The following is a 14,934-nucleotide window of genomic DNA, read 5'->3' on the forward strand; positions in this document are numbered from 1 at the left end:
TCATTTAGGTGGGTAGGTAAGTCATAAACTAAACAAGGTACATTATTTTAACTATTATATTTTCATACCATAATTCATATATCAGGTTTTTTTTCTTGCGATCGAGAGCTTGAGTTGTTTGTTAACATTAACTTTGACTTTTAAAAACAAAAGTATATCTGTACTATGTAAGGAACAAGGCAAAAAATACGGGGGAATATTTATACTCATCAAGTGACTTTGGGGTGTGGGATGCTGCGTCTCTGACTACATTAGTTTCAGTCACTATCTTCGAGATTGATATAATTGTTCAGATTGTCATCTTATGAAAAGGTTTATGTTGATGTAAAGGTGCGCGGTTAAATATTACTTCACATCTTTGTTAAATATTCAAGATTGTCTGATTACCGTTGAAAAGATTTGATATAAAATAGTTAGGACATAAACGAACTTGTGTTTGAAAATTAGATAAATGTTAGACCGAATTGATAGTCTCTAAATTTCATTTGAACCCGAACGCTTAGCGTAAGCTTTCAAATGATTTATTTCGAAACTATCAATTCGGTCTAACACTAATCTAATTTTCAAACACAGTACGTTTGTCTCCATTCTACAATGACCGATTTAAAATCGAACTCCTTCGTACCAGTAAGACAGTGCGTAATCCGGCATGGCATGAGAGGCGAATTGAACTCGTCTGTGAAAGGAGAGGTAAGTTTCTTTCGTTGTGTTTCTTTTAAACAGTGTAACGTAAAAAATATATTCGTCAAAAGAACAAAAACAACTATTTATTCAATGCAACAATTACAGTTTGGTTATATAAACCCTCGAAACACGAAAGAAACCGCCTTACTGTTTGGTATGCCGTAGTACTGTACCGCCTGCCAACACTACATGGAATTGCCTGACCTACTTATTATCTTGAAGTTTAGCAACAATTTGAAATTTGGAAAGAGGCGGATTTGCCAGTTTTTACGTTTTGTGCAAGATTGAAATTAGAAGTGACAGAGGAGGATACTAGACTGACAGTCGAATCTGAACCCAGCTGAATCGAAGAAGAGTATTTTTCTGATTCGCCGATGAGTCAGTGTTGTAACTCATCAAGGACTGTTGATTTTTATGACAAGTGAGTTTGATGATTTCACGTGCCTCTACCGCAGCATGGCACAACAAGTCACACTGGTGGCCCTAAGGCAATGGTTTGTGTAAATTGTTTTCATCATTTAGGGCAGAGGATTCAGGCCAAGCGGTTATAATGTGTACCAACATGAATCACCAGCAGTGACAGTTTTGCGGGAAGCTGATAGAAAGCAGGATTCTGGTGGTTCAATTTTGACATGTACATTTTCAAGGACCGGCAGTGAGTGGCATAAATTCGGGGTTTTGCCTCACCCTTACCTTGCAATCCCCCTGGACGGGATTGGTGGATTGGTCATTGTGATGAGCTCAAACCCAACATCGACAATTGATTTCCTGGTTCAATCGCGTTGATTTTCATTTCCCCTGCGACCAAAGCCCAAAGTTACATCAATCCAGACTCTTCTTGGCAAATTTACCTGTGTGTCAACTGACAGATGATTTCTATTTTAAGACATATCTGCTTGTGAAATGGCCTCATGGTGATCGGCATTGTCGAGACCAAGTTTTTAAATTGTTTTAGCATGCCCAGGAAAACATGGGCGCTATGGAACTCACTATCTTACAAAATATTGATATTTCTCTCAAATGGTGGAGATCTCAGGTGCCTGTGGATCGCCGATCAGATGCCCACGTAAGAAGAATTGGCCTAGAATTTTCCGTCAACGAAGTGTCAAATTCGTCTTTAGAAAGAGTTTCAAACTGGGACATCTCATGTTGTGTCAGCCATTCAAAACAAAACAAACATACCGTTTACCAGGTAGGCAAAATCATTCTCGTTAGATACCATTTTTACGAAACGAGTGGACTTTCTATGGTATCTGATCGAGCGAGTGTGGTATTTTATTTATTTATTACCCACGTTAAATATATATTTAGGCGTAAATACATAACACCTTACGTTCGTTGACAGACCAAACAGAAACCGGTTGCAAAATCTGGTTGCGCATGAATATTGATAGATGCCCAAATATGCGCATTGTTGACATTTCTATGCATACGCATTAACAACATGCGCCTGCAGTTGTGTTTGCAAACATAACAGCACTGACGCTCAAGATCCATTTGGAAGAATTTCTTCAACTTATGGTTATTCAAGCGCCATGTTGTTAATATGCAGGACACCTATAAGAAAATTTGAAAAGTCACATTAGCCCCGCACTTTGAATATCGGACCAACAGTCGGTCACTCGCACTGCTGGTGTCCCGTCTATGAAATCAAAATGGTTCGCTTTCCTTGATCTATCAGTTGAATAAATATGATGTCCGTACCATTTTGGAAGAGGGAAATCAGAGTTTTCGCCAAAGACATTCATGTTAACTGTACCACCCTATACTGAAGACGTGAAAATCAAGACACTCAAGTCTGCTTGAAAGGACAAGTGTGATCTACTCACAGCGTTTTACGCTAGAGATGGGGAATGTTATTATTCACATTTAGGCTATTTTGGGCCGAAAATCAGAAATCAGGCACACCTCTACGAAGTTTTCGAATGATTTGTATCGGAAATGTTAACTTTGCGTGATCTGGTAGTGCCGTCGTGAACAAACAACTCCCGAAACAGTGCCACAAAATACGCTTCGAATGGGGCACTAATGGCGCAACCGGAATATCCCAAGTAAGTCTAGATATCTGTCCAGATAGTTTAAACTGACTTCATTTCACCACGCTTATCCATTTACGTTAAATCAAATTGAAAGTTGCAAAAGTGGTCGGGTGCGTCACGGGGGACCCTCGATCTATTGATCGGTAGTCGTACATTGTAAATTGATATAGCTCGATTATATAATGTCTGTAGAAGCTCTATGTATAACCTATATAGAGTGCAAACCGAATTTGATGCGTGTGGCTTTCTTGTTTGGTTCAATGAAGTGTTTGTAAATATAACTCGCGCTCATGAGATTGTTTCAGTTCTGCCTTGCAGTTGCTAAATGAATGACGTCTCGCGATTTTTATGAATGAAAAAAGTAGTCTCGGTGTGACAGAGGTCACGGTTATCCAATCAAAACAAATAAAACAAGGTCAACCTTGTACGACACACGTGTGAAGTACGGATTTAGTATATTACCACCTGTATCTTCACCACGTGGGTAATAATATAAGTTTTGCTGTTCATTAGGTATAAAAAAGGAGGATGTTTCTTATCTCATTAGTTTCTTTATGTTTCTTTATGGTTGCCTCCTCCTTTAGGCTACATTGTAATTAAGTTGAGTATTCTAAAAATAGTGGCTATTATTATTGAGAGATGCTTAGATAATTGTGGAGGAAGAATTCATGAAATTGTGTTTTTGAAACAAAAGTTTTATTTAATATTTAATTTTTAATAATTCCCTCACATTGAAAAATCCCAAGAGTGTAGATCGTATGGCTGATTTGGGTCTGCCATCCGAGAAAATAGAGTCGATGTCAGCCCCGTCTATTGTTGTCCAGAAGTAGTTTGTTTTGCATCTCTTGTGTCTGTGGGAATAATTTAATAATTTGATTTGGAGAAAATATTGTTTTACGCAATAGTTAGGAGATTTTGCGAGCGCTTCAACCTCTGGCTATTTCGCACTCGCGGCAGACGGGTCTTATGAAACCATAAATAGTGGGAATAATAATAAACGTCTAGCCCAAAACACTGTAAATGAAGGGGGATAAAGTAGGAGAGAAGACGGGATTGGGGTGAAGATTCCATAATGAGATTGTAAAAGTCCTACGTTAACCAAGGTCTAGGGGAGTATATATAAGGTAGGAGAGATAGAAAGAAAATAGAGATCAGTTAAGCTGATGTTTTAGTATATAATAAGAAAAATAAAATTTTAAGTGGAAAAAAATGAAAAGTGAAAGTGATTGACATTGGGCGGGTGGCTGGTTAAACGGCTATATTATTAGTGAGTCTGGATATGGCAGAGTTTGGGGCGCGGACGTAAAATACTCCAAATAAATCACACTATAGCTAGGCCCCGTCCCAACACACCAACCACCCAGCCCTCCACCCCATTCCCCTGCCCCATAAAACCTTACATTTTTTTTGGTGGCTACCTTATCATATCTCCACTATTCACGTCATTATCAGGACTTTATTTTTCAAATTCTCCCTATCTACTAGTACGGGGCCATCCCGACCCCGAAATTAGCTATGCTAGAAGGGGTCGTTAAAACTAAGAAACTGACTGACTGACACTATCCATCTCTTGCTTGATAAAGGTGTTAGGATCTACACTGAAACGTCGCACTAATTGTAATAAGGAAGTTGTTCATCCATAGAACTTGTCTTTCTTTATTTTCACGATGTTAAATTATGCTGAAGTCAGACTCGGTGACTTGGTTGATGCATGTCATCTTGTCGCATTTGCGTAGATTGATGCTCATGATGTGAATCACTGGATTGTCTAGACCAGATTCCATTATTGATAGAAGGCCACCTGGAATACTGCTGAATGACGCAAAAACAAATACATCCTTGTGGCTTATGAGTTAGTTCCACCATTGAGATTTAATGCTACACTTTAGTTGAGTGAGTGAGTGAGTGAGTATGGTTTTACGCCGCTTTTAGCATTATTCCAGCAATATCACGGCGGGGGACACCAGAAATGGGCTTCACACATTGTACCCATGTCGGGAATCGAACCCGGGTCTTCGGCGTGACGAGCGAACGCTTTAACCACTTGGCTACCCGACCGCCCCTCACTTTAGTTTAGCTCTTTTATAGTTAATCATCTGATTAACCCTTAAAAGTTTCTACAAATCTCGAGCCCAGTTACATCAATGTTGTGGCACATACCATAATACTAACACCACATAGATAAAACAAACGATTAGATTTTACAATATAACACGAATGGTTTTCAGCATTGCCTGTTTATAGAACTATATATAGCTTATACAATACGAAATACTGTTTACAGCTGGAATAATCATTAACACGTCATTACAGGAGTGGAGACACGAGTGGTGCAGTCATCTTGAGGCACCTCAATTTGCTTTGTAGAGTTTCGTCCCTTATCCGCATTGACTATGATTCAAGGTTTATCAGCACCAAAGTGATAACACCTACATCACATTGGCGTTTCCCACATTATACTGAGACACCCTGATAACTGAAATAACGTTAAACCCAAACTCAGGGTAATGATACATGTATATGTGGCATTAAAAATTCATATAAGATATTACTGAAAATACATATGAATACATATGTCAAACAGGAGTGTTTTTTTCACAAGTACATGTACAATCATGAGCCATCTAAAGAGAAAGCTAATCAACATATCCACCATGATGGAAGGATCTGTGACTGAAGAAGGCCTTTGTGTAATCGTTTGCAGGGTAAATTGTTATCCATTGCTCATGAGATAGTCACAGGGGCGTATGTCATAATGTAAGGAATGTATTCTTCATTGGACATCATATAGGGTCGTTGATGGAGCCTAGTTCCGCTGTTGTGTTGGTATATTCCTGTAAGGTGGAAGTCAGCTCTTTGCCGTGATCCACGCTGTCATCCGGGCAGGAAAGGTAGAACAACTAGGATGCAACAGATGAACGAAGCTCCAGTGGTATCGAAGATTACATCTTTCTGAAGAAACATATCTACTAGGTAACCTGAGCGAAACCAATAACATTATTATTATTGGGAAATGAGTTATGGGGTTCACCATGAAAATTCATTCTGTATTGTTTCTCTGGTTCAAGTATGTAGCGTTACGTTGAGTAACCATGTTCATCAAATTGGTAAAATTAGTGCCACGGGAATGGTAGCTTACCTGTATATGTAGTCAAGAGTCATCAGTCAACAAAGACAGACACTTAAAACATTGGTGTTGGCATCTACGTTAATACAGAGTAGTACAAACTCACAATGATTTGAACAACATATCGTGACATCATGAGGAGAAACATACATGCCAAATTAAAGGTAAACTTCTTCAGTCTCAAATTCAGAAGAGAAGAAGTCTTCATATCCAATATGCCTTCAATAGAATTAAATAGAATTGTCAAAACAAGGTCAAAATGTAAAATACAGCCCCTAAAAAACCGTAACATATGTCATATGTGGAGACCCACTACTAACTACACATGTTCCAAATTTCCAGTTGGATGGATAAGCGGATAGAGCCTCCACCGGGAGAGTAATGTCGGTGGCTCAGTATCTGGCCGCCTCATTTCCAAAGGAAATGAAATGAAATCTCATCCTGGCGCTCGGGATTTAAAGAACAAAACAACCCTGTCATCATGTATACGCGTGCCCCACTTGGGGTTAATGTGGGCAGGAAAATGGGTCCATATGAGGTATTTAAAAAATGAGAAATTAGAAATGTATCAATATATATTGGTCAAAATAAGGTTCAATATGGACCACGTTCACTCTAATAACCAAAAAACATTAATGATAACAGTTTTCAATTAGCACAAAAGAAGAAAACTGCTTCAGTTATGTTGTTTATGTTGTTCCGACCAAATTCATGCATATTTTGACCTTTATGTTCTTTTCCTTTTTTAAGCTAATCCATGAAATGATATGATGTGTTGTGAATATTGTCGTAAGTAAATGTTCCTGCTTTGATTACCAAATCAATTATGTTGATGTAAATGAAGGCTCTCTCTCACGTACGCACGCACGTACGCACAAACGAGATGCCTTAATGAGCTTACATGTAGATGCCTCGTAGACTGGAGTTTCTCCCCTATAACTCCAGCCGGGGTCAGATTGAAAACCGCGATAGGTGATTCCCTTTGTCTTTCTGTCTACATGGCAGTTAGGACACACTAAAGGACACAAGTTTCAGTAAAATGTAGGAACTTTATTGTCTGTTGTCGCGTGTGACTATGGGGATGGTAGATATAAGGGATAAACAAAATATATGTATTAAGCTCACCGAGTCTCGCTTATTACAATGTCTATTGATAATACATTACGTTAATAAACAACATCTAACAAACATTCCTAATGTATGACGATAAACCCGTTTCACCTCATCTCATTCCAATTTGAACCAAAATGACTGAGTAAGGGCTACATTTAGCTTCAATATGGCTGGCCAGGTGAGTATATAGACAATTTGATTCGAACATGGTCAAAGTGAAATGGACATGTCAAGATCAAAAATTAAAATATTGTGAAAGACCTGGCATAATGTTTGGAGCCTAATTCCTAACTACAAATATACCAAATTTAATAACATTTGGGGCACTCGTGAAGAGCAACCTCCTCGTGGTGAGTGCTGGGTAACGCTAATCGCTCTTCCCCCGTGTGGAACCGGGGCAGAATATTTCCACAGCACCCCATTGCTGGTCGTAAAAGGCGACCAAATTGGGCAACCTGTTTGCCGTGGGTTGCGCCCCTGTGTCGGTGGAGGACGGGATTCTGGTGGTTGAGGGCACTGGAACCAGGAACAGTGTTCTTTTGCCCAACACACCACTTTGACCCTAACTTCACCTAGACGGGTGGTAGAATGGGCCCGATTCTATCAATCGGCTGGTCACGCCATGCCCTGTGCATGGAATGCTTGATTATTTAAAAATGTCATCACACCATTTTTGATCAGGATATTTGTTGACCTTGATTATGTACATTTAAATTTTGCCTAGAGTCCTATGCCAGAAGGCGGTGGCTCATGGGCCAATCTGGTGATACAGACCTCTGAATTCTGTGTTTTTATAGGAAAATGCCATGGGCCGAACCAGCCTGACATTTGTCCTTTTACTAACAACAGCTTTTCATGTCTTTATTTCTGGAGTATAACACCCCTGTAACCCTGGTGTTCCAGACTGGTTTCCACTGTAGCGCTGTCCTTGTTGACACTCGATGGCGGGTGGGGAGCAGGGGTGCTGAAATATTTTCTTACATCATGGCTTTAAATCCTCACTCTGGTTCATCTAAAACAAACAAACGTAGGCATGTCGATTCTCTTTCTTCTGATGAAGATGTCCCTTCACAGGTAACTGACTCATGGCCAAGGTTCATTGTCATCTCATCCGCTGATGACAATCCCCTAAAATTGAACCCTTTTGCAATTTCAAAGGGAATACAAAGTGTTTGTGGAGAAGTACAAAACGTCACACGTCTACGATCTGGCTCAATCCTTGTGGAATGTGTTCGGAGGCAGCAATCTGTTAATCTGCTGGGTCTCCAGCAATTTGTTAACACACAGGTTGTTGTTTCTGAACACAAATCACTGAATTCAAGCAGAGGCATTGTGAGAGATCGTGCTCGCTGTCTCGCAGACATGACGGAGGAAGACATTGCAGCTGAATTGAAAAACCAAGGTGTCACTACGGTCAAACGTTTCACTAGAAAAACTGAAGATGGACATATTGTCAATACTCAGACTTACCTTTTCACGTTTTCAATTTCAACACTACCCAAAACAATAAAAGCTGGTTACTTTTCCATTGGAGTGGAGGTTTATGTCCCAAATCCACTCCGGTGTTTCAAGTGTCAGAAATTCGGTCACGGGGCTAAATTTTGCACAGCCAAGACAAGATGCTTCCGTTGCAGCGGAACTCATGACAGCGCAGATTGCACAAATGACATCAAATGTGCCAACTGTGACGGAAAGCACTTGTCTTCATCCAAATCCTGTCCGGTTTTTGAACGCGAAACTAAAATACTGAAACTTAAATGTACAAACAATATTTCTTACACAGAAGCAAAAAAGCTACTTTTTCCATCCCTGACTCCACACAACATAACCTATTCAGCTGCTGTGTCTTCCACAAAATCAGCTCCCAAAATGTCAACAGCATCTACTCAAACAGACATCTCTTGGGTACAGGCTGACCTCATAAACCTTGGTGGCCAACTGACAACTGCTTCTCAAACAGAGAATCTCTCCCCATCTACTACACAGTCTACAACACAGTCAGATTCAGACAAGATACATGACATTGAAATTGTTCAGGGTAAAGCCAATTTGTCCAAAAAACAAACGAAAAAGCAAATGAGAAGGGCCAGGGCACTTCAGCACTTAGAGGTGCCTTCTCCTACTAATACCCCTGTCGAGGTTCATAACCCTTTTGAACCTTTGGCAATGGATGTTGTTCCCTCAGTCCCAGTCCATGGGAAAGGGTCTTCATCTCGCTCACTATCTCCAGTTGAGCCACCATGAATGGCTCTAATAATATTATTCAGTGGAATTGCAGAGGGCTAAAGAATAATTTCAATGATTTACAATTATTAATACAAGATTTTAAACCATCAGCATTTTGTTTACAGGAAACATATTTTAAAGATACCGATCAACTCCAGATAAGACAATATAATTCATACAACTATTTCTCTCCTCCAGGACCTAGAGCCACTGGAGGATCCTCTATCTTGGTGAGGCAGGGTGTTATACATAGCCCTGTTCCTCTAAATACACCTCTTCAAGCTGTTGCTGTCCGGTTAACTCTAAACATTGTGTTTACATTGTGCTCACTTTATGTTCCTCCATCTTCTCCTCTCCAACAGACTGACCTTCAAGCACTATATGACCAGCTCCCCAAGCCCTGTGTCATTATGGGCGACTTAAATGGACATAATCCACTTTGGGGAAGTGCTGATTCCAACCAGAAAGGGAAAATTCTAGAAGATTTCATTTCTGATAATGATTTATGCATTTTTAACGATAATTCTAAAACCTATTTACATCCTGGTACAGGCACCTATTCCTCACTTGACTTATCACTTACAACCCCAGATTTGCTAAATGAATTCGAATGGTCAGTCCACGACGACCTCTGTGGAAGTGACCATTTTCCAACTATTCTTCAAACAATAGCTCCCACTGATGTTCCTACATCTTCAAGATGGAATTTCACAAAAGCTAACTGGTCCTTGTTCGAGTTACTCTGTACGAGAAAATTAAATCCTGATCGTTTTGTTGATGTTCCTGATTCAATAAAAGTGTTCTCTGATGAACTAAACAAAATAGCTGATGAATGTATCCCTAAGTCCTCTGCAAATCCACACATTCGAAAACCATGGTTTACTGATAAGTGCAAGCAAGCTAGAAAGGCACGGAAGAAATCTGAACATTATTTCCGTCGCCATCCCATGGTGCATAATTTGAATAAATTTAAAATTCTTAATGCTAAAGCCAGGCGTACATTCAAACAAAATAAACGCCAAACTTGGCAAAATTATGTTTCAAAAATAAATTCCCGAACACCCATGTCCAAAGTATGGAATATGATACAGAAAATTAAAGGTAAGGGTTCAAAATCTAGCATCCATCATCTTAAGGATGGAGACGAGCTATTAACTGACAAATCTGATATTGCCAATAAGCTTGGAGAAACCCTCGCTCAACATTCTTCTTCTTCTAACTATGTCCCAAAATTCCAAAAATACCAAAAACAGCAAGAAAAGAACACTATACACTTTAAATCAGACAATGGGGAAGATTATAACGAAATCTTTTCCATACATGAGCTTCATACTGCACTTGACCAAGCCCATGATACTGCGACGGGAGCTGATAATATACATTATCAACTCTTGAAGCATTTACCAGAACCCTGTTTAGAAACCCTTCTGCTAATATTTGACGACATATGGACATCGGGTGTGTTTCCTTCCTCATGGCGTGAAGCCATTGTCGTACCAATACCTAAGCCTGGACGTGATCACACCAATCCTTCAAATTATCGACCCATTTCATTAACTAGCTGTGTTTGTAAAACCATGGAGCGCATGGTCAATAATCGATTAGTTTGGTTTTTAGAAACCAACAATCTAATCAGTGATATCCAATGCGGTTTTCGTAAAAACCGAAGTACAGTTGACCATTTGGTTCGTTTAGAATCATTTATTAAAAATGCTTTTGTGAATAAACAACATGCTGTATCTATCTTTTTCGATCTCGAAAAAGCTTATGATACCACATGGAAGCATGGCATTTTAAATGATTTACATGACTTTGGTTTAAGAGGCCGCTTGCCTCATTTCGTATCACAGTTTTTAACAGATAGACAATTTCAAGTTCGTGTTGGATCAACCCTGTCTGATCATTATAATCAGGATCAGGGGGTTCCACAGGGCAGTATTTTGTCTGTCACATTGTTTAGTGTAAAAATAAATAGTTTATCTAAAGTTTTAAATGACTCAATCGATGGGTCATTGTTTGTGGATGATTTTAATATTTCATGTCGTGGTAAAAATATGCGTACCATTGAAAGACAGTTACAGTTGTGTCTTAATAAAATTCAAAAATGGTGTCTTCAGAATGGATTTAAGTTCTCACAGACAAAGACAAATTGTATACATTTCTGTCGGAAATATAAAACCCATAAAGACCCGGAGCTCTCTTTAGATAGTACCCCAATTAAGGTTGTCAAAGAGGCCAAATTTCTGGGATTGATTTTCGACCACCATTTGACGTTTCTGCCGCATATCAGATATTTAAAGACTAAATGCTTGAAGGCACTAGATTTATTAAAAGTTGTCTCAAATTCAAAGTGGGGAGGGGATCAGAAAACCCTTCTTCACTTATATAGATCTTTAATTCGCTCTAAGCTGGACTATGGCTCCATTGTGTATGCTGGAGCTTGCAAGAGTAATCTAAAGCAGTTAGATTCAATCCACCATCAAGGACTTAGACTGTGCCTTGGTGCATTTCGAACTTCTCCGGTTGACAGCCTCTATGTCGAGGCTGATGAACCCTCTCTGAAACAACGCCGTATTAAATTGTCTCTCCAGTATGTTACTAAATTACGTTCCAATCCCTCCAATCCTGCTTATGATTCCGTTTTTCATCCTCTATTTGAAGAGCTGTTTCAGAAAAAAACAAAGCTGGTTCCACCACTTGGAATTCGGATCAAAACTCATTTTCATGCTGCCAATTTAAATCTGGATATTATCTCTCCTTACCGTCTTTTGTCTTCTCCTCCCTGGCAGTTGGTGAGGCCGGAGGTAGACATTTCCCTCACTCGTTTTCTCAAATCTGACACTAATCAACTAGTATATCAACAGGAATATTTACATTTAAGATCTCAATACGATACACACCGTTCAATCTTTACTGATGGATCCAAGGACGGTGGCAAAGTAGCAAGTGCTGCTGTCGTTGGATCAAAACATTTATCATCTCGAATACCAGACAATAGCTCTATTTTCACTGCTGAGGCCAATGCCATCCTTACAGCCTTGTTATACATTCAGAAACAGTCTGCATGTAAACAATTTATAATCTTTTCTGATTCTCTATCTTGCCTTCAGGCACTGAAAAACGTCTCTTCTAATCATCCAACTATTTTAAACATTTTAGAACTTTATAATGATCTTTCAACTGGCCAATACGACATCGTCTTTTGTTGGTTGCCTAGTCATGTGGGCATAAAAGGCAACACAATGGCTGATGCTGCAGCTAAAGCAGCGCTCAACAAATCTGTGACACCACTTCTAATTCCATACAGTGATTACAAACCTGTGATCAGATGTTACATAAGAGATCTTATGCAAAAGAAGTGGGACACCCAAGTAGGTATCAATAAATTACATCAAATTAAGCCAAATATCGGTTACACCTACTTGGGTTGTCAGTCCAGATTTGAAGAGGTCATTTTACGACGATGTCGAATTGGCCATTCAAGATATACAAATGAATATTTATTAAAAGGTGAAGATCCTCCGTTCTGTATCCCTTGTGATGAAAGAATCACGGTCAAGCATGTCCTGCTTGACTGTATTGATTTTTCCATCACAAGGGATAAGTATTTCAAAGTTTCATCCATCAAGGATCTTTTTAATCATATTAATTCTCATTTAATTCTTGGTTTTTTAAAAGACATAGAATTGATTGATAAATTATGATATGTATTGTATAAAGTATGTGCTTTTAATTTGGTAAAATGATTATATAACTGTGATTGTTAGTGGCTGTACCTTTAAAGGGGGTTGAAGTAACGTAAAATAATTATCCCCCTGAGAAGGTATGTAAGTCCCATTTCATTCAAAGTATTTTTCATTTTCCATGTTTTTAATCGTAGAATTCTTGTTGTTTTTAAATGTTTTGGCTTAAACTTGCCGACAATCACCAGTAGCCAGAGGGATGGTGTAAATCCTGCTGGGTTACCATGTAGGTAGCAGAAGTATCGTAAGTCCCCATGGTACCTAGTATGGTGACCTACCTTTGGTTATTGGTGATCTCTAGCCCATTTTTATTGTGTACTGTTTTGAATTGTTATGAATTTTATTATACTATGCTAGTTTTACAATCTACATCTGTGATAAACTAGTTGTTTTACTGTCCTTTGTCGACAGAATTTTATACAGTTTACATTTATGTTATTAAAGTCACATTTTCTCTCGTCACGATATGGCTGCAATATTGCCGATGTGACGTTAAATATTAACTCACTCACTAATAACATTTGGAAAAGTAACGTCCATATGATGTATCAGTGTGGTCGAAGTGCAAAGGTCAAAATAAGGCCAATATTAAAGACATCACAAGGACCGGAACATATATGTTTATCCCCACTACTAACTACACATGTACCAAATTTCATTCCATTTTGAGATCATATGACTGAGTAATTGCAACAAAAAAAATTCTTATTATGACTTCCGTAGCGGCCATATTGGAAACCAGATTTGAACCTTTTGAACAAATCGGAGTTTTATCATTGGTGGGAACATGCATGTGAAGTTGTAGGTTCATTGATCCAGTGCTTTCTGGTGGAGATGATACACGACGGACAAAAGACAAACAGGGGAGCTAAGAAAGGTTCAACTCAATCACACAAGAAATCTGCAGCGAATATTACAGAAACATAACCCTCTCTCCCCTAATTACATAGCCATCCACCCACGAATAGTATGTACATTAAAGATATCCTTCCACATCTACAAACAGCACAATTGGGGTCGATGGACGGAGAAAGGAATTTTAACCGTGGCTACTCTGCAAATGGAACATGCACGTGATGAGCAAGGGAGGTGACTCTGACTCTCTAGGTCTAAAATAGAATATGTGATGTAAGTTCTATGGAATTTGAGAATCGAAATCACGGCCTCATATTTTTGTTGAGTGTATTTGAATTTGATATAAAAAAATCAACCAAACATGTAAGCGCTGACATTTTGTCAATACACAGCAAAGAGAATTCTTTCCTTGGAAACGATAAATTTGGTTTGGTTTGTCATCATATGATCCTCAACGTTTCACGTAAGTGATAAAAGTCTTGATGCCTGCTTCAATTCGAGTTGTTCTCCCACATGAAGCTGATACACCGTAATGGAGCTGGCATACAGTTCAAACTCACTTTCCCGAAGAGATATGGCTTAGGATACAACATAGCTATGGGTATTGAAAGACCAGCACTTATTCTGCAATGGCGGCCCACACATTGATCCAATACCTAGCATCAGCAATTGACCTCCAATGAACTTAGGAAGATTTTCAAGGCCGAACAACTGTACCAGCATTGGACACCATTTCACCGAGAACCCTCGGAGTCCCGTGTTGAGGACAGTCACAGACTACATAGTAAACATAGGAATACCTGGAAATACATTTTTGTTCCGAAAATGTTAATAGAACTATTATTACGCATGCGGATATATTATATAATATATATAACAGCTCTTTGTATGTATAAATAGCTTTATGGAGAGAGATGGAATGAATCGGAGGTAATGACCGCATGACCGAAACTCACCTTTGGCCCTTCCATAAACAAATTCCAGTAATATAGAGGTCTCTCTCATATTCTGATATAGTGTCACACTAATATTGATCAACCCACGCGCAATCGTAAATGGATTGGTTGTGTGGAGCGAAAATTTGGATTCAACATAGATACGACACCGAAAAGACAATTGCATGAAACATTCCCAGTGCAACTTCTGA

This window comes from Haliotis cracherodii, unplaced genomic scaffold, assembly GCF_022045235.1.
Source record: "Haliotis cracherodii isolate W230 unplaced genomic scaffold, xgHalCrac1.p SCAF_7, whole genome shotgun sequence".
In the NCBI taxonomy this organism is placed as follows: Eukaryota; Metazoa; Mollusca; class Gastropoda; order Lepetellida; family Haliotidae; genus Haliotis; species Haliotis cracherodii.